The 21,815-nt window shown below is 38.2% G+C and overlaps 1 protein-coding gene and 1 pseudogene across 2 annotated transcripts in view; one reads left to right on the plus strand and one right to left on the minus strand.

The window, feature by feature from the left end:
* Positions 1–19,880, minus strand: part of DNAJB6 (DnaJ heat shock protein family (Hsp40) member B6) — a 92,439-nt gene extending 72,559 nt beyond the window's left edge. For both annotated transcript variants that reach the window (XM_037835723.1, XM_037835722.1), the window contains exon 1: positions 19,727–19,880. The gene's annotated coding sequence lies outside the window, so the exon portion shown is untranslated. The remainder of the gene's footprint in view (positions 1–19,726) is intronic.
* LOC119535220 lies at positions 1,277–1,955 on the plus strand (annotated as a pseudogene).
* Positions 19,881–21,815: the final 1,935 nt, after the last annotated feature.

The raw sequence follows: 21,815 nt of genomic DNA on the forward strand, positions 1-21,815 counted from the left end.
TATATTCAAGATATTAAAAATAACCAGAAAGAAAAGACTAATTACTTTTAAGAAGATGTTAGTTAGATAAGACGAACTGTGGCCAGAAAACAAAGGAAAATTCTTCAAAACTACAAAAAAAATAAAAATAAAATAACCTAGATATCTATCAATACACAAATGCATACTAAGATTAATCATCATCAGGAGTAAGGACCAAAATGGTATTTTACGATAAACAAAGACATAGTTTAATCCTCACTGAAAGAATTTCTAACTAATGTATTTTAGTAAAGTACTTCAGAAGGAAGAAGTAGAATACACATAGCACTGGTCAACAAAACCACTGTTAAAACTGATAGGTTAAACTTAGGTAACCACTGACTATTAAAAAAAAGTGATTTTAAAAACTGTGAAATGATAATCAACATGAGGAGGCTATAAAACAAACCTAGACAAAAGTTCTAGAGATTTAAAACAAAGGTCAGGGTGAGCACATTCTAAGATCCTTATATTATTCTGAACGCAAAAGGCAGAGCTACCGAATGCATGCAAAAAAAAAAAGGAAAACCAATAATATAAAATAAAATGTAACCTCCATGGGAGGGGACAAGGAGGTTAGGGGATTACAGAAAAGCATAAAATAAGACGTTAAAAAGTATTTTTTTAAATTTAATTTATATAGCAGCCAGACACACTCCTAAGAGCTCTACAAACATTTAACTCATTTAATCTGAACCCTTCAATAAACACAGGACTGTACATAAAGATTAAAGACATTCTCAAAGATTTTTTTTTAAACTACATTGGTTTTTTTTTTTTTTAACTACATTGTTTCCAAGAGACAGAAAAATTCAAGATGGAAAAGGTAACACTAGATAAGTATTTTAAAAGCTTGTGCAGCAATATTACTCTCAGGAAGAATATACCTGAATGTAACAAGCATTACCAGGAAAAACTTCACAATATGGTAAAATATGGAATTCTGAACCTAACAGTCTGAAAAACATTTAAAGCAAAGACAGAATTATTACAAGACAAAAAGGTTACAGCCACAATTATACTGCTAAGCAGACAGAAAGTAAGCTATAATATTTGGGCACATTTAATGTATTCATGTAAAGATATAAAATAGGACCCTGCAACTAACAATTAGAAAATACAAGTTCTTATCAAGCTTATACACATATAGTCAAGCATACTTATGCATACACACTCTGAAAAATGGAAAAATACCACAAAGCCAAGTCTGGGGTCTGGCTTTTGGGAAGGTGCAGCGAAAGGACTGGTGGGGAAGATGCCAGTGGTGGTGATGGTGGAAAGTGCCTACAGTTTCAAAAAAGTTTCTAGATCAATGCAATGATCAGGAGCTCGAGACTCCTGGAGGAAATGCTATACCCCCCAGTGTATTGTCAGCTTCTAGCTATGTCTACTCCAGAATGACATGAATAAGCAAGGTATCTTTGGAAAAGAATACCACCTGCTATAAAATCTGCCAATTCTGAACCTGGGGAACTTTGATCAGTAGGACAGAGAATCTGGCAGAGGTTTCCCTGGGATCTATAAGACCATCAATGCCCACCAGCTGTCTGAGATGGTCCAGCCAATCATGGAAGCACTAAGAGATGCAACAAGGAGAAGAGCCTTCACCCAGTTTCAAGCATATACCTCCATATTCGCCAATGCCTTTGCAGCCTTTGTTGTGCTGCCTGTAGTAGAGGCTGTGAAACGTATTTTAGAACAAAGATGGCAAGCTGACACCACTACAAGAATGGTTATGCCCAAAAAGCCAGATGCAGGGCCCTGGATATTTCCTTTGACAGGTTTATTCCCTTACTAAAGCTTGCCCCAGTCCCACCAACCCCCAATGAACAACAGTTAGCCAAACTGATTATACGGCTTTCTTGAAAACTGATTTCTCATTTCTTGAGTTCAAGATCCACCTTGAGAATCCAATTTCAAATAGAGAAATGTAAAATTTTTATTTTCAGTATTGAATGGATTAAGCACCTCAGCATTCCTTACTGAATATGTGATAAAACACATATAAAAGGTATACATATTTTGTCCTTAAATATTATGCTGAATAGTTGTTGAAACAATTCTTACTTTGTAATATTCACCAATCTGGATGGCACTCATCAGTATTATGTAGCAAAGTTATTTTTCCTACTGTCTCATAAAGCTCTCCTGTTTAATGTAGAGCAGTGGCATCGGCTCTCTTATCCCTACTCCCCTCTCCATCTCCCACACAACATACTCCCACCAGTATCACTGGTTGATAGTGTGATTCATTTGAGGTTTGAGGACAAGATTGTATCTAGAGCAATATCACAATTGCTGGGGATTCAGACTCACCCGCTTTGGAGAATATGCTCTCTTTTTCTCCCCAGCTCCTGAGAATCACTATTGTGGAATACTAAAATATAGCTAAGGAACAAAAGACTGTTTCCTTTAAAAATCGGTTTAACTTTAGACTTTTGCTGATGCTGTGAGTGCATCCACTGCTGGCAGTGGAGGGCATGCCAAGAAAATGCAACTTATTTAAGACGTTCATGGGAAATGTTATAATATCTCCTTTCAGAAGAAAGGAAAAGTGGGGAGTGCATGATATTGGAAGAGAAGCTATTAAGATGTAAGTGGCACCCTTGGTACAACTATCCTTGCATCCTGTCGGCTGCTTATATTTATCCCTCAGTTCAGGTTCTGCCTTTAAGAGAAATACTGAACAACCAATCTTTCATTTTTTGTGGCAGCCCTCCGAACATGTGAACTTGTTTTCTGTATCTTCAGGTTAAAACACCCCCTGTTCATTTATTCAATAAACATTTAATTGAATTCTTTAAAAGAAAAAAAAAATCACAAAGACACAAACAAACAACTGTGGAAATTCAAAACTCTTTATTTTTAAAATAGCCCTTTGGTCAAAGAAACCTTAAAAAAAAAAATAGGACACACTTAAAACATACACAATGAACTACACATGTCAATTTGATGGATTCATTATAGTGAAATTCAGAAAGGAACATATAATCTTAAATAGATTAGAAAAAGTTACAGAACTTAGAAGTATTAAGAAGTCAGAAAAAGAATAGCTTACAATGACTTGGCCTTTATAATATCAAAAATATATATTTGTCTTAAACAGATTTATTGCTAGAATAAAAAAGAATTACAAATTAGGAAAATAAACTTTATGGTAACCACCTTCTTATAATTCCAATTTAACATCATAAATGAATTACCTTTGATAGATACATAATAAAGCAATGATATTCAATTGTAGCCTGTAACTATGGGGTACATGGTTGTTCATCATACAGTTATTCAGCTCTGAAAATGTTCAACATAAAATGCTGGGGAAATTTTTTTTTTTATTCAGTCAGTTAAAAAATATTCAAGTGAATGCCTAATTAGAAAGTTTTCTTACTGGTAGTTACAATGATACAGCAACTTAAAGGGTTAAAATTAAAAGCACACTGATCTGGTTTGTTATAGTAGTAAGCAACTTCAATTTCAGAATTACTATCAACAGAAGAGGGAGCCAATTCTCATAACCAAAGGCCTTTCAGGAACCAAGAAACTGACCATCAAGCACAAAATAGCAAAAGTAGCCAAACAGAAAAATCAGTATTCCTTCAGCTCTAGTTCAAAGGGCTAAATAATTAAAAATGCAAGGTCATTTTCACCCTTGAGCTCCGGTTATTGCTGCTGCAAAAGACCTGAAGGGGCACTGTTAGCAGTAACCTAGCAGCAGTAACAGAAGTCACTGTAAACATTGAACACAGAAAAATAAAACTACGCTAACCAACTCTTATTTACAGAACAAGGTTAGAAATCTCAGGACCAATCTTCCAATTCCAAACATCTGAACCATCACTCTGAACCATATATAGCTACAGATCATCCTGTGTATCAGATAACGCTGTTTAGATAGCTTCTGCTGTCAATTCAAAGCACATGTTCTTTTGTAAGTCTAAATGGTTTGTCTTATATTTTCATTAACGTATCTGTGTTGTGGAAGTGATTAATATCATGGCAAGATACTGCAAGGCAGTTTAACAGAGAGGTTAAGAATGGGGTGCTTTAGCTCAGGGAGGTCAAACTTGCCAGCTGGGTGAATGCTGTGAATGAGTACTTAATCACCCTCCAAAAAAAATAAAAATAAAAATCATCTCAAATGTTAACTATTTTGTTTTATTTCTTATTCAATGAAGTTTCTTTTTTAATGTAATTATCTTGAGGGAAGTTAAAATGTAATAAATGAGAGCAGTCATCTGGAGAAAGAGCCAAACACTTCAAACTTTGCCTATCCTTCTGCAACTAAGTGCTTATTCTTAGCTTCTCTACTTTCTCACTCTGATTCCACCACCCTCTCATGTCATGCTTCCATTCCCAGCCCACAACTGGAAACTTACTCATTACATCAGTAATAAAGACCTTTATCCAGCAGACATTTTTCAGTCCTCATCTTGTTTGATTTCCAGAAATCCTAAACACACTTGGGCTTTCATCGCATCTCAATATCCTGGTTTTCTTCCTAACTGCTGGCTTCTCCCTGAATTAGCCCTGAAAATAAATGACAGAGAATCTAAGGGCTCAAGGCCCAGCCCTCTTCCCATCCTACACTCTTGTGTTTTCATCTTTTCCCATTATTTAAATACCATCTATTTAGCAATGATTCCCAAGGAAACAGGAGAAAAGGAGTAAAATGAGGATATGCATATAGGTAAGACTTAACCATGACGGAGGGGGTGGGTCATGAAGCTGACGATGTTCCCAGAATTTTTCCTGCTAAATTAATTTAGGGCCTAATTAATTGAATTAGTAATTTTCATAGCGTGAAAACCATAAGACATGAATAAATGTGAAACCAGGTTCAGCTGAGGGTCCTTGGGAAAATTACTTAACCTCTTTATTTTATGGCTCTTTCCCTCACCTGTTAAATGAGGATTACACCCACTCCATATGATTAGATGAATGATAGTGTGGAGAACGCATCAGTTTCTGTGTTAATAGACACTGAATTTGCAGAGATCCAGGCTAGTCATTCAGAAGCTTTGGGCTATCAATCACACCCACCCCCACCCGCCAACCCCTTCATAATCACCTCAAGCATTTTTTGGAATTTATCAATCCCCATTTTGCTAAATAAATGGTGAGAGATTTGGCTTACAATAAACAATCCAATCAAATACATTCTGTAGTTAAACTAATGGCCTTTAACAATGCTAAATTGCCTGGAGTAAAAATTTTTTAAATGATAAAGGTCCATAAATTATTTGATCCCAACTACTTGATCTTTAACGTTCTATCAAAGATCCAAGATCCAACTAGGTAATCTTCAAAGACAGGAATAAGGTTAAAAAGCTGACTACTATCTGGAATATGCTACCACAGTATCTCAAAGAATTAAAAAAAGGTTATTATCTATGAGAAAACCACCATTTGGATGTCTTCCATAAGATCTTGTTAAATGAAATGATCTGTAAGTGTCATAACACATCCCTGCTGTAATAACCACTATCTTCAAAGGCAAGCCCTTAGTTTTGGATAGTTATTAAGAATTCTTCCTTAGGCTGAGCCGTGGGGTCTCCCAGAAATTTTCACCCTTTGGTCCCTGTTCAGAGTCACACAATGCAGGTTTAATTTCTCTTCCACAAAACTGTCATCAATATTTGGAGGCTTAATCTTGATGATTTTTTCCTTCTCTAGGCTAACATATCCTTAAAATTCTTTGCAATTCCTCCTACAAACCTCATTGTAAGAACCTTGGATGATCTGAGACCTCTCCTCTGAGCAAGCTTCAATTTTGTAATTTCTTAGTATCCAAAATCCAACATCAACACTACTGGTACAGTCCAATCACCATAAACAAGAGAACAAGACTACTACATTTCTCTTTTTGAACTCAATTATCAGTGTAGTGCCAAGGTAATGCCAACTCTACTGTGAAGTGTCCTACAATATATGATGATCAACAATAATTTAAACATGCTGTCACTGTCTTGACTTTCCACTATCCTCTTTGTGCAATCAAGGCTCTCAAGTGAAATTTTCAGTTTGCCCTATTAAATTTCATCTTTGTTATGTTTGCCCATTGTTCCACATCAAAATCTTTTTGATACCAATTATGTCATCTGAGCATTCACTCTGAGTGAAAACAATGATGTAATTCTGATTGAAGTTAATCATACAAATTTTCTACTTATAACAAGTTCTATGCTAGCTTTGTAAAGAAGACAAGTCACCAAGTATAGTGGAAGACAGACATGTAAGCAAATTAATCATATACAATTATATAAAACACATATTTACAGTGTTGGGAGAGGGAATGGAAATAATAGGGCAAGGAATGCTCAAGAGAACACTGACATTTTACTGAAGAACTGAAAAACAAGACAGGAAGCAATGTGAAAATATTTCAGACAAAAGTAACTGCATATGCACAGACAACATTATAAGAGCACATAGCCCATGTAGGAGCAAGAAGTTAGTATGGGAGAACTTTTGTTTGATGCTTGTGGGGAGGATTAATGAAGAGAACAGGGTCCAACTCAAGAATAACTTTAGAACATACTATGGAATTAGGACTTTTCAAGTACAAGCAAAAAGGAGCAGTAAGGCAATATAAACAAGATTGTCCTCAAAAAAACATCACTTACACACACCCACACCCCCACTAACAAGGAGACCATGATGATGCTTTGGGCCTCTGTGCCACCAAATAGCATACTTGGGAACCTAAACAGTTGTCAAGGTGATAGGCAAAATCTTCTAAGTGAAAAAAAAAAAAAATCACTTTCTTCTTTCATTAAAAAATGTTGTATTTCATGCAGACTTTCATTGTTTTGTTTTCTTCTCAGTTCAAACAGACAATAATACCAGTCTCACTGCAATTATAAATAAGACACTAATACTTAATACCATTCTAAAATAGCTTTTAAAAATTACTGGGAACAAACTAAAAAATAAAAACAAAAAAACAATTAAAAAGTCAAAAAAAAAAAAATCACTTATAACTACAAGGTAGGTGTTCTAAAGGAAACGCATATGATTGGATGGCAGGGATAACTATTACTAAAATATTCCTAAGGAGAGATATGTGTCTGAACCAGAGCCATGACAATAGGAACAAGGAAAGGGAGAGTAGTAGATGGAGAGAGATTCAGAAAGCTGTTTAGGGTCACTCCCTAATGCAACATTTCACAACTAGAGTTCAAAGAACATCCACAACTGTTATATGAAAAAGATGTAATTTTTCTTCTATTTCTATTTAAAATGTAGTGATAAGTAAAATTTAAACTTCTTGTAATCCATATGGTAAAGTGTTTTTTAAAGTGACACAGTAGGGGCAAGATGGCGGCATAGAGAGGAGTGGAAGCTAAGTAGTCCCCCTGGAACAACTACAAAAAACCAGAAACAACTAGTAAATAATCCATAATAACTGCAGGGGGACAAATGAGACCATCCACTCATCATACACCAACCTGAATTGGGAGGAATGCCTGAGAACACAGCATAAAATCTGTAAGTAAAACCTGCAGATCCAAGTCATGAGACCCCCTCCCCCATAGCCCAAGCTGCAAAGCCTCGTGGTGCCAGAGAGAAGCTCTCTCCCAGCAAGCGAATATAGCTCAGCTGAGCTCCAACTGGGTTTTAAGTAGCGAGTGTGAACTGCTCACTACAGGTACGCATCCCCAAAAAAACAGACAGAGGCTTTGGGTGACGACTGACCTGGGAGAGCCGGAGGGTCGCCTTGGACTGGGTCTGAAGGGGACTATCTGTTTCTTTTTCAGCTCAGTGGAGAAAGACCCAGTCATATTCAGTTTCCAGGGCTGTGACTCGGGGAAGGGTGGAGACAGCACAAGCAGAGAGCAAAACCACTGAAATGCTAAGGACCTCCACCTGGGGGGTCTGTCTTCTCTAGGAGGAAAGGGGTGGGGCCAGACCCCAGAGCCTGGGGGAACATGGCCATACCTCCTCACACCAGTCAAGAATTATAGGCTAACAGGCATCACCTGCTGGGCAGAAAAGCACAGTGACCCGAGGCATCAAAGGGTGGAGCAATTTTCTAAGACACACCTGCAGGGAAACCAGATACTGAATATTTCTTCCCTCTGGGACCTGAGCCTGTTCTGGTCTGGGAAAACCTGATTTGGATAACCAAGGAAACCATGCCTAGACAACAGAAAATTACAACCTACACTAAGAAAAACAAAGTTATGGCCCAGTCAAAGGAACAAACATACACTTCAACTGAGATACAGGAATTTAAACAACTAATGCTAAATCAAATCAAAAAGTTTAGAGAAGATATTGCAAAAGAGAGAGAGGCTGTAAAGGAAACACTGGGCATATATACGGCAGAAATCAAAAGTTCAAAAAAACAACTAGTAGAATCAATGGAAATGAAAGGCACAACACAGGAGATGAAAGACACAATGGAAACATACAACAGCAGATCTCAAGAGGCAGAAGAAAACACTCAGGAACTGGAGAACAAAACACCTGAAAGCCTACACGCAAAGGAGCAGATGGAGAAAAGAATGAAAAAATATGAGCAACGTCTCCAGGAACTCAAGGATGAAAGAAAGTACAATAATGTACGTATCACTGGTGTCCCAGAAGGAGAAGAGAAAGGAAAAGGGGTAGAAGCAATAATAGAGGAAATAATTAATGAAAATTTCCCATCTCTTATGAAAGACATAAAATTACAGATCCAAGAAGCACAGCGTACTCCAAACAGAAGATATGAATAGGCCTACGCCAAGACACTTAATAATCAGATTATCAAATGTCAAAGACAAAGAGAGAATCCTGAAAGCAGCAAGAGAAAAGCGATCCATTACATACAAAGGAAGCGTAATAAGACTATGTGCGGACCTCTCAGCAGAAACCATGGAGGCAAGAAGGAAGTGGTGTGATATATTTAAGATACTGAAAGAGAAAAACGGCCAATCAAGAATCCTATATCCAGCAAAGCTGTCCTTCAAATATGAGGGAGAGCTCAAAATATTTTCTGACAAACAGACAATGAGAGACTTTGTGAACAAGACACCTGCCCTACAGGAAATACTAAAGGGAGCACTACAGGGTGCTAGAAGACAGGAGTGTGTGGTTTGGAACACAATTTTGGGAGATGGTAGCACAGCAATGTAAGTACACTGAACAAAGTTAACTATGAATACGGCTGAGAGAAGAAGGTGGGGAGCATGTGAGACACCACAAGAAAGGAGGAAAGATAAAGACTGGGACTGTGTAACCTGGTGAAATCTAGAGTATTCAACAATTGTGATAAAACGTACAAATACGTTCTTTTACGAGGGAGAACAAGTAAATGTGAACCTTGCAAGGTGTTAAAAATGGAGAGGCATTGGGAGAGGGATGCAGTCAGCATAAACTAGAGACTGTAACTAATAGAATCATTGTATTATGCTTCCTTTAATGTAACAAAGGTGATATACCAAGGTGAATGCAGATAAGGGGGGGATAGGGGAGGCATGTTAGACACTTGACATTGGTGGTATTGTCTGATTCTTTATTCTACTTTGATTTAAGGTTATCTGGTTATTTTTCCTTTTGCTGCTTCCTAGCCGTCATTTTTTTTATCCTCTTTCTTTTGCCTCTCTACCTTCTTTGACTCTCCCTCCTGCCTTGTGGAAGAAATGTAGATGCCCTTATATAGATAGTGGTGAAGGTGGTGAACACATAAACGTATGACCATGCAGAGAACCATCGATTATTTACTTGGGATGGAATGTATGGTGAGTGAACAAAACCATATTAAAAAAAAAAAAATGGGTTGATGACAAAACCTCGAGGGCAATATAGTGAGTGAAATAAGCCAGACACATAAGGACAATTACTGCAGGTTCTCACTGATAGGAACTAATTATAATATGTAAACTCATAGACATGAAATACAAGGTACCAAGATATAGAACGAGGCTTAAGAATGGGGAATGTTTGCTTAGTATGAGCAGAATGTTCAATTAGGATGAACTTAAATGTTTGGAAATGAACAGGGGTGTTAGTAGCAAGATGTGAGAATGACTAACAGCGCTGAATGGCATGTGAATGAGGTGGAAAGGGGAAGCTCAGAGTCATATACGTCACCAGAAGGAAAGTTGGAGGTCAAAAGACGGGAATGTATAAAACTGAATCCTATGGTGGGCAATGTCCATGATCAACCGTACAAATACTAGAAATCGCTTCCATGAACCAGAACAAATGTATGACAATACAATTAGAAGTTAATAATAGAGGGGCACATAGGGAAGAACTGTATACCTATTACAAACTATATACTACAGTTAGTAGTATTTCAACATTTTTTCATAAACAGTAACAAATGTACTATATCAATACTACGAGTCAACAATTGAGGGGGGTTGGTTAGGGATGGGGAGGATTAGAGTTTCCTTTTCTTTTTTTCATCTTTCACTTTATTTCTTGTCTGGAGTAATGAAAAGTTTCTAAAAATTGAACAAAAATTAAGTGTGATGGATGCACAGCTGTATGAGGGTACCCAGGGGCAAGTGATTGTACACTTTGGATTTTTGGATAATTGTATGGTATCTGAACAATCTCAATAAAAATGAAAAAAAAAAAAAGTGACAGTAGAAAATTATTACAAAATTACACTATGTCCAGTTAGTTAAATTAATTCAAGCAACAATGTATTAAATGCTCATTGTGTGCCAGTCATTATGATTTGTACCTATCAAGTCACACCCATTCTGTCAGTTAGACAGGGGGAACTGGGACTTACCTAAATTTCCCAAATGTTCAGCAGAACCCAAATTCAAATTCCAAATCTGACTCCAGAACTCAGAGCTAGCCTTGTACCGTATTAAGTTGTACTACAAGTGTAAAGGATTCAAATGCTCAAGACTACAGGACATTTTCTTATTAATACTTTTTTAAACTCAACGCTCCCTTTCGAGTTTTTAACAAGTGCCAATAAGGAAGATTAACAAACTTCAAATATAAACTCAAATAAAAAAAAATATGCTCCATATAAGGACAATAAAATGAAAGTATCTTTAGGTCCAAAAATAAAGATCCAAAAAAGGCACTAAAGACCTCGGACATTTTCTAGGAAACCTGAAAATTTGGCTTCAGTATACCACAACAAACACCAAATAGTGTTGTTAACAGGTTAATTCACTGCTAATTTCTTCAGAGTAATCAAGGATAAAAGAAACAATTTAAAATCTGACATAATCCACAAAGAATTAACTGCATTCAAAATATTTATGATCAATTCCAGAACTTTATAGAGGCCATTATACATTTATATATCAGTAATTTCCCTATAAAACTCGGTATTTCTACAAAACTCGTTATTTCTACGTTAACAGCATAAGCTTTTAAAGAAAAAAAACTTGATAAAATTATACATTAAATGTCCAACTTATTGCATACTAGATGATAAAAGCAGCGTGAAATTTCAGAACTACTACTCCATTCCAAAACAATTTTAAAGCAAACTGCTACCTAACTAACAAATACACAGGCAGGTATACCTTACTTATAAGTTATATACACTTGGGATGTTTTCCTAACCACAGATTATTTAAAAAAAAAAAAAAAACCAAGCTGAATCTTTAACACAATTTTTCTAAAGCTTTTATTTCCAAAAAGATGCCATCTGTGGCTATAAAATCTTAAAACAACCTTCACCTACCTCCTGAGATTAGCCAACCCAACCTTGCTCTCCACCTAACACTGCAGGTAAACCTATAAGGATAAATAAGACTAATTCTTCAGTTCTCTCCTAGTACTCAGAATTCCAAACTTAAAACTATACTCATGATTATCACAACAATAAAAAGAAAGCTCCTTAAGGGACGCTTTCTTTTGACCTACAATCCTCTTCTCATATCCTTTGTTCAGTTTACATTATATGGGATAGGCAGTAACAGAAAAATATCAGTGCTAAGTAGAACTAGGAGGCAAATTACGCTTGTCTTCCCTTCAACTGTACCCCGAAATCAAGGAAACTACAAAAGATACTATACTTACTGCCTTCCCATTATCTAGAAGTGCTAATAGTAAAAACTGGATTTTCTCCTTCACTAAGAAACTAACAGAGCTTTGCCCTTAGCATTTTGACAATATATGAATCAATGTCGAGGCCCATGAGGGCTTTGCCAGTCCAGAGGCCAAAGAAGACACTGGGCATTTTCTGATAAATGAACTATTATTCAGGGCTTACCTACCGGGTGAGAAGTCGCAAAGAGATTATGACGGCTCTCTTACATCGCATTCACAGGGAAATTGACCATGCAATTAAGCTAGCTGGTCAAGCGGGTTATAAGGGTTTAAGGCAAAGACATTCCTAAGGATGGCAGAGCACAGACGTGGGAACAGGGGGTGATGCAGGAAAGAGAGGAGAATTAAAGGATGGGGCTTAGTAGGCTAACACCTGGGAGCCAGGAAGCAGGTAGTCTAGATTAACAATTGACCGCAGGAGGTCTGAGGTAAATTTACAGCTTGCTCTTTTGTGAGACCAAGAGTTTCTCACCTCCTGCTTACTTCCCGTTTCACGTTTCAAAGTTGTATTTTAAGGTTAATTTACCCTTTTCTCTTTGCTGGCTTACAAAGATGACAGGTTAAACATTAGCTGCCTAGGTCACACAGACCAGTGCGCCAACAAGGTCCACAGGCCTGTTCTGATCAGACCAGGGGCTGCCACAATCAAAGAAAGCAATTTCTATGATAACATTCACATGAAACATCAGACACACAAATGCAGAAGCATAGATGCCCTCAAGAACTCCAAGTGTGTGAAAACTACACTCAGAAAAACACCTAACACTATACTGTCCGATACAGTATCCACCAGCCAGGTGTAGTTATTTAAACGTAAATTCATTAAAATTAAATAAAATTAAAGATTCAGTCCCTCAGTCACACTAGTCACATTTCAAGACCTCAATAGCTACGTTTAGCTAATGACTACCATCTTGGACAGTGCAGATACAAAACACTTTCGTCATCACAAAGTTCTAAAGCAGAGACAGCACTGTTTTAACACACTCTTAAATAAGAAATCAATTCAGGCTTGAAAGGAATTGGAGTGAGAAAGCATAAGATACTCTTTCTTTAACTACATAATTAACATTTCTAATAGCAATTATGGAAATTCTCTCATTTTCAAGTAAGGGGTCTTACTGTATGTTAAAAAAAACTATAGAAAGTCAACACTTTATATTCTTTCAATTAAGAAAAAACATTTCTTAGGAAAACTGGTTTGTCAATTTATGCAATTTCCAACAGAAGTAATGGGTCTCCTTTCTTTGCAGCAACTACTGCGAGAAGGAAGTCCATTCTCAGCAACCAGAGTGTCGACATTCCAGAACAGAGTCCACATTACGCTGAAGGGACTCTCAGTCATTGTGAAAAGGCCCTAGAGCAACCCTGCAGAGGAACTTCAGTCACAGAACAGAACTCAGTCTCCTTGAAAAGAAAAAGAGATTTCAGGTAGACAAACGGTGGGGAAACAGAAAGGAACTGCCTACAGTTGGCACTAACTGTAGTCATGTACAGAACATGATCAAGGGTATTACACTTGGCTTCCGTTACAATATGAAGTCAGGTATGTTCAACTCCCCATCAACACCATTATTCAAGAGAGTGGGTCTCTTGTGGAAATCCGAAATTTCTTAAGTGAAAAATATATCTGCAGAGTTCAGATGAGGTCAGGTGTTGCTTGTTCAGTTATCTCAAGCCCACAAGATGAGTTAATTCTTGAAGGAAATGACATTGACCTTGTATCAAACTCAGTTGCTTTGATTCACCAAGACACAATAGTTAAAAACAAGGATATCACTCCCCCTTACGTGGGATCAGACACCCAGGGGAGTGAATCTCCCTGGCAACGTGGAATATGACTCGTGGGGAGGAATTTAGACCCGGCATCGTGGGATGGAGAACATCTTCTTGACCAAAACGGGGATGTGAAAGGAAATGAAATAAGCTTCAGTGGCAGACAGATTCCAAAAGGAGCCAAGAGGTCACTCTAGTGGGCACTCTTATGCACAATATAGACAACCCTTTTTACGTTCTAATGAACTGGTGTAGCTAGTAGTAAATACCTGAAACGATCAAACTACAACCCAGAATCCATGAATCTTGAAAACAATTGTATAAAAATGTAGCTTATGAGGAGTGACAATGTGATTGGGAAAGCCATATGGACCACACTCCCCCTTTGTCTAGTTTATGGATGGATGAGTAGAAAAATGGGGGAAGGAAAAAAACAAACAAAGGCACCCAGTGTTCTTTTTTCTTTAACTGCGCTTTTTCACTTTAATTATTATTCTTGTTATTTTTGTGTGTGTGCTAATGAAGGTGTTAGGGATTGATTTTGGTGATGAATGCACAACTATGTAATGGTACTGTGAACAATCAAATGTACGCTTTGTTTTGTATGACTGTGTATGTGAATATATCTCAATAAAATAAAAAAAAAAAGGTACCAAAAATTTTCTGGACAGTATCTATGTCTCTGAAAAAGGAACGGTTCAGCAGGCTAATGTACAAGATCAAAGAGCCGTCCAGCTATGGAAATAAGATGCTACATCTATTCGTGATATTTTAGAGATGCAATAAAATCCATCTGTTGATTTGGAAAAAAAGAGTAGTAGGTCTAATCAAGCAAAAAACCTTAATTCAATCTCTTTAATAGAACCACTACAAGGGAATTAAATTAATCCTCAGTAACAAAAAATAACTACCTCCTTCAATAAACTTAATGACCTTCAATCTTAGGACCTTTAGGAAGCACGTCACATACAGATCAGTGGTATCTAAACTTATTTGAGTACCACATCAGTAAAAAAATTAAAGGCTCTCCCCTCAATACATGTTTGTTTACAAATTATATATCTGTACTATTGACATTACAACAAGAAATAAAACTGTGATGATGAAACCAACAGTATTTGTATATGCATGCCAATCATGCTTTCATACCATTAACTAATATCTCAAGGTAAACTATAATTGGAAGAGGCTCACTGTTCACAGTAGTATTTTAAATTGTCTTCTTTGTGACTGACAAAGAAGTAGTAATTAAGTGTAAAAGTCAGCTCTAACACAGTCTTCATATCATCTTTTTACCCCCTTGTCTATTTTATCGACTAAGAGTGTAGTTAAAAACCTCATAATCTGGAAATCCCCTCATCCTGGCATGCACACACACAGGATACTGCAGCACAGTGAAAGTTGAGATCACAGTTGTGAACCCCAACAAGTGAATAACTCAATCTTCCCTCAGCTTACCTCATCCTAATGGCAAGGAAAGGGTGTCAGGATCAATCCATATATTAAGGTTCAACTTTTTTTTTTTAGATAAAAATACAAACCACATGAATAAAACAGTGAACTCAATAGAGGCATTACTTCCCCTCCTCCTGAAGTACCCCTAAAAGATTCTTCTTCAAAATACAAGGACATGACTCCCAGGGTTGTAAATCTCCCTGGCAATGCAGAATATGACTCCCGGGGATGAATGTGGACCCGGCATCGTGGGACTGAGAGTATCTTCTTGACCAAAAGGGGGATGCAAAATGAGACGAAATAGTTTCAGTGGCTGAGAGATTTCAAATGGAGTCGAGAGGTCACTCTGGTGGACATTCTTATGCACTATCTAGATAACACCTCTTAGGTTTTAATGTATTGGAATAACTAGAAGTAAATACCTGAAACTACCAAATTCCAACCCAGCAGTCTGGACTCCTGAAAACAATTACATAATAAATGTAGATTACAAGGGGTGACAGTGTGACTGTGAAGATCTTGTGGATCACACCCCCTTTATCTAGTGTATGGATGAGTAGAAAAATGGGGATAAATGGGGGGGATGATTTGGGTGTTCTTTTTTCACTTTTATTTTTTATTCTTGTTCTGGTTCTTTCTGATGTAAGGAAAATATCCAGAGACAGATTGTGGTGATGAATGCATAACTATGTTATCATACTGTGGACAGTTGATTGTATACCATGGATGACTGTATGGTATGTGAATGTATTTCAATAAAACTGAATTTAATAAAAAAATTGATATATATAAAAAATAATAAATGATGTGATCACACCCCCAAAACAAAAAAAAAAGAGGTAATTTAAAATAAAGTGTTCTCTAAAATGGGCATTTATTTCATGTTGTGGCATCAAACTAACTTAGTACAATACTACCTGCTTAATGAAATGGAAGCAGGCAAGAGGTTTAAAAAGAAATAAATGATAAAGATGGAGATGTTTCCTAAGTATTATTTGATTATCTGATGATTTCCCAGAACAAAATCATAGGTAGAAAAAATATATAGTGAACTATCCTCCTGTGTCACAGATCGTATCTACTTACATATTTTGTTCTTAATATGTTCTAAATATTCTTGTGGCAAGCACAGGAAGTTACTGTCTCCTTTATTCTCAAGATCAGAGACCATTTCTTCAACTGGCAATCATCACCTATTTGATACTTTCAGGCTTGACTAACTTCCTTTAATTAAAAACTAAAGAGAACACATCCTATATGTCAAGTACTCAGTTTCCAGTACTAGTGAAGTGAAACTGTTATGTTGCATATACATTTTTTCAACTTTCCTAAACTCTGGATTCAATTATTACTCACAGGAGGGTGATCAGGACACAGACAAACCACTTCAACCAGTATTTCCTGAGCACTCTGGGTCATGGACACTGCTACAGGCCCAAAATACTACAGTGATTCAAGTTCTACCCTGAAGGAATATGCCAGTTGAAGGTGGGAGAAGGGAATTAGGAGCTTGAGCATGCACATGTGCACATGCACAAGCACACGCACACATGCACACACACACACACAAATACAAAGCAAGGTATAAACGCTTTGGGAATTAAAAGGTAGTAAGAATTTTAGAGGGGGTAAAATCACATCCTGTGTGAGGAAATCATCATTCAAAGATAATTTATCTTTATAATTGAACTTAAAAATCCTAAAATATTCTTACTAGGAGTCTTTTGACATACAAATACTTAAGCTGTCTCACAACCATAAACAATGGTTGCTTATGAATTTTACATAAACACAGTAACAATTTTAAGAGAAAACCAAGCCATGACCAAATCCTTTTTGAAACAGGTATAAGATAATAAATAACACAGAACCTTCTCCCCTTTGGTATGGCAATCCTTTAGGAATTTGTATACGTTTATTATTTCTCCAGAAATTAATTTTCCTGGCCTTTTAGGAAAGGTGTTTTTTTAAATTTACTTCAGTCTTGTGTAGGATATTAACGAGAAAAGGGTCTACTGTTTTTATGAGCCCCTCCAAACATAAATTTGACAAAACACCTATAATCTGTATGTAGAAACATCAAATTTTTACCAGTTTAGCAACTTCACTTTTCCTTTCTTCATTAACCTTATTTTTTGTGGTTTGAAGTTCTCTCTTGAGAATGCTCTTGGTCTATTTACCAACTCAGAAAGAACTACCTACAGTTATTTGTTACAGTATTTGTTAGCCTGCAATTACCTGCTTTTCACCACTAGAGGGGTGTCCTGGACGAATTTAAACCAAACCATACTTTTAACACAGAAAACAACCCTAAATTCTATAATCATTTCTGATAGTGATGAAGTAAAAGGCTTTTACTTCTAATAATCCTCTTAAAACATCAACATACAAGTACAAAGGCTGATTATAGTAGACATTTACACTCCTTACCAACAGACATCAGAAATGTTTTAAATTTTAATCATCCTTCACCCCTAAGCATCAACCAATACAGAAATTCAACTCTAAAACAGAATAAGGTGTTGTATATGTACAATCATATTGATCATACTCAATGGCATTTCTTACATTGTAACACAGACGCAATCTTGAAAAGTTGGATTTAGAAACAATTTACCATATTTTGAAGTGCCCTCTTAGGAGAATGTGATAAACTTTCAAAAATATATATTGGGAGCAATGAAGTTATTTCAGGATATTCGTTTTTCTCATTCCTTTGTTTTGTTCAGAAAATTTTTTTTAATTTTTTGATAAGTAAAGTTAAATTAAAAAAAATATATTTTGAAGAAGGGGCTGAAGAAGTCATCTCAAATTCTTTAAATGCTCTCAGTGCTCTTAAATTCCCAACTTTCTCATCGTCTACAGTGCCACACCAAGCCCAGCTAGGCATTTTTTAAAAGCCACCTTCTCAACCCCTTTTGTTCTCCTCCCACTTCCTGTCAAGTCATCCACACCTACAAGCTACTACATCAAGTCAATTTACTCCCCAAATTTCATATTCTGCATAATCCAAACAATTGCAAACTTCATTAGATAACATGTATGCTTAAAGAGCACTCATCTTCTTATTACAGACCACAGAAATAAAAAGGTCCCTGACCCCACAGGAGCTGAAGTTTCTCAGTAGTGGAAACAAGAAAAAAATATGGATTAAACTTCCCAGAGAGAATAAGAGTTTGGTAGAGTAGGCTGGGGGAAAGATGCAGAGCCAATTAATCAGTTAATTCCTTTCGGAAGCCATTATCATTTCTGATTAGAAAGTTGGTGACTATACCTGAACAACAGAGCACACAAGTTCAAATGGTTAGGGTTTTTCAACTTTTTGTGTGTGTGCCAATTAGTCTAACTTCCCTAGCAAAACAATTAGTTGTCCTCAAAGATCCTAGCCGTAACAGCTTACTACTAATTCACAATTCAAATAAAACGTTGAAAATACAAAGAGCTCCTAACCTGCTCTTCCCAAATACGTTGGAACCTTCGGTTCTATAGTTAGCCCCTCTTGGTAGAGACATAAACCTTTTTCTACACTATATCCTTTCCTATAGTTTATATGAGAAACTTAGTAATGAAGTATACTACCAAATCATCTTTTAAACAAGAACAAACCACTATCCCCGAAAACTTTTTTGAGACAATAAAAAGTTTGCAAATGACACTTCTTGTGTCAACTGACAACTTCTTTCCTTACTTGGGCAAAAGTTGATATCCTTATATAAACTCCGGTACCGGCGAAACAAAGCAAACAGACCTTTTATGTGAGTTGAAATTCAGGCAACTTACTAACAAAGAAACTTAAAAAATCAGTCGGTAGTTCTGGAAAAGGGACTTTCGGGTCCACACCACCCGCTTCCTGTTCTCCGTACTTGGTAGCACTGTCTACAATGTGAAATCCACTCTTTTCCAAACCAACAGTTTCTGGCTTTCGAGTCAAGTATGTGGGGACTTAAAAAGATATAAAAAGCCCCTAACCCTCCAACACCTCTGCCACTGCTAAGAAAGATAAAACGGCGAGACAGAAACCGAGAGAGAGAACGTTTCCGCACCAAAAGGAGTAAAAGAAAAACCTGAGCCAGGAGCCGGGCCCTCGCTGCCGTCGCCCGGGTGTCCCTTGCACGGGCCCCACCCCCAACCGCCAACCCCGAGGAGGAAGGGAGCCCTGTTTGGAGCAAGGACACCAGAGGCCCGCATCGCTGGCCGAGAGGGGGAGACGGGGCGCCGACCTGACTCCGGAGCGGACTCCCCAGCTCACTGCTTCGAAATGAGTGCGCACCGCCAGGCCTTTAATCCCTTCCCTCAAGCCACCCTACTCCCAAAGGCCAGCCCGCGTGGCGACACCCGGGTCATCTACCATACACACTGTTGCTAAGGCGCCGGGTCAAGTCAGCCAGTAGCCTGGCTCAAAGCCAGTGCCCTCGTCCTCAAACCTCCTCCGTAGCCTGGGAAGCCGTTTCCTTACCCGAGGAGGTTGGCAGCCAGCGATAAGAAGGAGGAGAGGCAGGGCGGTAGGGCCCGTGGTCTCCTCTCAGCTCCGTCACGGCTGGTACTGGTGGAGGCGGTGGTAGCGATTCCTCGCGCTTTCCTTTCTCTCCCTTTCTCCAACAACAAACAGGAAGTACGTCAGGCGTCGGGCAGCGCGGCGACGCTCAACTTCCGCCCGGCCATTAATCTGCGGAGGCGGCCGCAGCTATGCACGCGGCCGCTGGTTAAACCTCTTTTTCTCTTTGGCTCTCTGCCCCCACCCCCCAACTCCCCACTTCACCCCGCGTCTTCCCGAAGATTCTCTGCGCTTTCCCCAGCGGGCGCCATCTGCCGGCTTGAGAGTCGGGCTAGGTAGCCGCACGCTATGCAATACGGTGAACTTGGGGCGTACACCGCAACGGGTTTGCGTGTATGGTTCATGTCCCCAGTCTGGTGTCACCAAAGGAGCTCAAGAGGACCTCCCGCCCCAAGTGGTGCGGCCCCTCCCCTCAGCCCCGCAGAGGAATCAGTGACCGTTAAGGAGAGAGGGGAGGCGACTTTGGTGACATTGGAAGGTAGCGCACCTCTGCATGGCGGCGCTGGGAACCAGCTGTCCCCACCCCCGCCGGTTAAGGGAGCGTGCCAGGCCATGGACAGCTGTGCTTAAGTACCCTGTGCTTCATTCATTGAGCACTTGTGAGAGCCACTGTGTTCATTACTAGAACGGATTGTCACCGTGGATAATCTCCCACAAAGAGATAATCTAATAGGGGCGATGAATACATAATTTAAAAGAAGGAGAAAGAAACGATTTGAGGTCGATCGCTCAAAACTCCTTTAGAGCCATAACAGATCGTGAGCTAGGTAAGGGCAGAAGAATCTGGGAATTTGAAAGGTGTCTTGGTTGAAATAGAAGAAACAAGGGATCGTTCTCTCTGGTTTTTCCTGGGTGGGCCTGCAGCACCGGCAGCTGAACCTCCTGGGTGCTTTTTTTAAAAACGCACATTCAAGGAGGCCTCACCCCCTGAGCTACTGAATCAGATGTCCTAAGAGTCTGTATTTTTAAAAGGCCCTGCGGCCCCCACGTGAGAGTGGAACGTTGTAGCAGTCAATAAGGATCCCCTATCCTGGAAACAGTAAAGATGTAGATATTGGTTCACTTTCCTCAGACTTCACCGCTAATCTTCATTTTAACCTGTGCTAACAGCCTGCCTCCTCTCACTGTTACCCTTCTCTAAAGCAAAAATAAATTACATAGGCAAAAACCTAGAACTCCTGGTGTTGTCATGTCATAGAAGTCCCAGAAGGACAAAAGAATAAAAGTCCATGGCCACGATAAAAGGTGAATGGCTAGACACAGACCTCGTGGGTCAAACCAAGGGCACTTTGTTGAGAATCCCCTTAATTACTTTTTAAATTCTCTTTGACACCTAGCTCAATGATTTGCAAACAGTAAAACCTATAAGTTTCTCAAACGAATAAATGACTGAAGAAATGAAAGCAAGCTGTGGCCCAAAATATAAGTGAGCAGTTTTTCAGTTATTTTAGGAATTTCCAGACAACTTGGTGTATTTTGATAGCTAAGCATTTATGTCTGTCCCAACATGACTAAGCCTTTCCTGCATCATCAAGGATTCTGATTCTAAGAATGAAAACCAGTGCAAGAATTCAGAGTTACTGATTAGCTTTTCGAATACAACTCCCCCCTTTTGGGAATCAAAAATGCTAATAGTCTGAAGTACTGAAAAAGAGTCCACAAATCCAAGGTTCAGTGAGGCACACAAGCAATTAAATCCATGAATCCTTGTCCAGAATGCTGTTTTTCCTCTATAATATTAAGCTGGACATCAGTCCGTTACCTTGGTGTTTTCGTCTTAGTCCACCTTATCATTTCTTTGAGAAATAAAAAAGCCCTTTGCTATGTGCTTTACAAATGTAAAATGCTACAGTTATACTAGTGTTGAATTCCAGTGGCCAGCTTTTCAGACCCCCTCTTAACTAATGACACTTGCTGAATTCTTGCTCATCAAAGCCCTTGAAATACTTGGGAAAAGGCACTTTCTTAACACTTTTCATTGATAATAGCT

Source organism: Choloepus didactylus, chromosome 5 (assembly GCF_015220235.1).
Source record: "Choloepus didactylus isolate mChoDid1 chromosome 5, mChoDid1.pri, whole genome shotgun sequence".
NCBI lineage: Eukaryota > Metazoa > Chordata > Mammalia > Pilosa > Megalonychidae > Choloepus > Choloepus didactylus.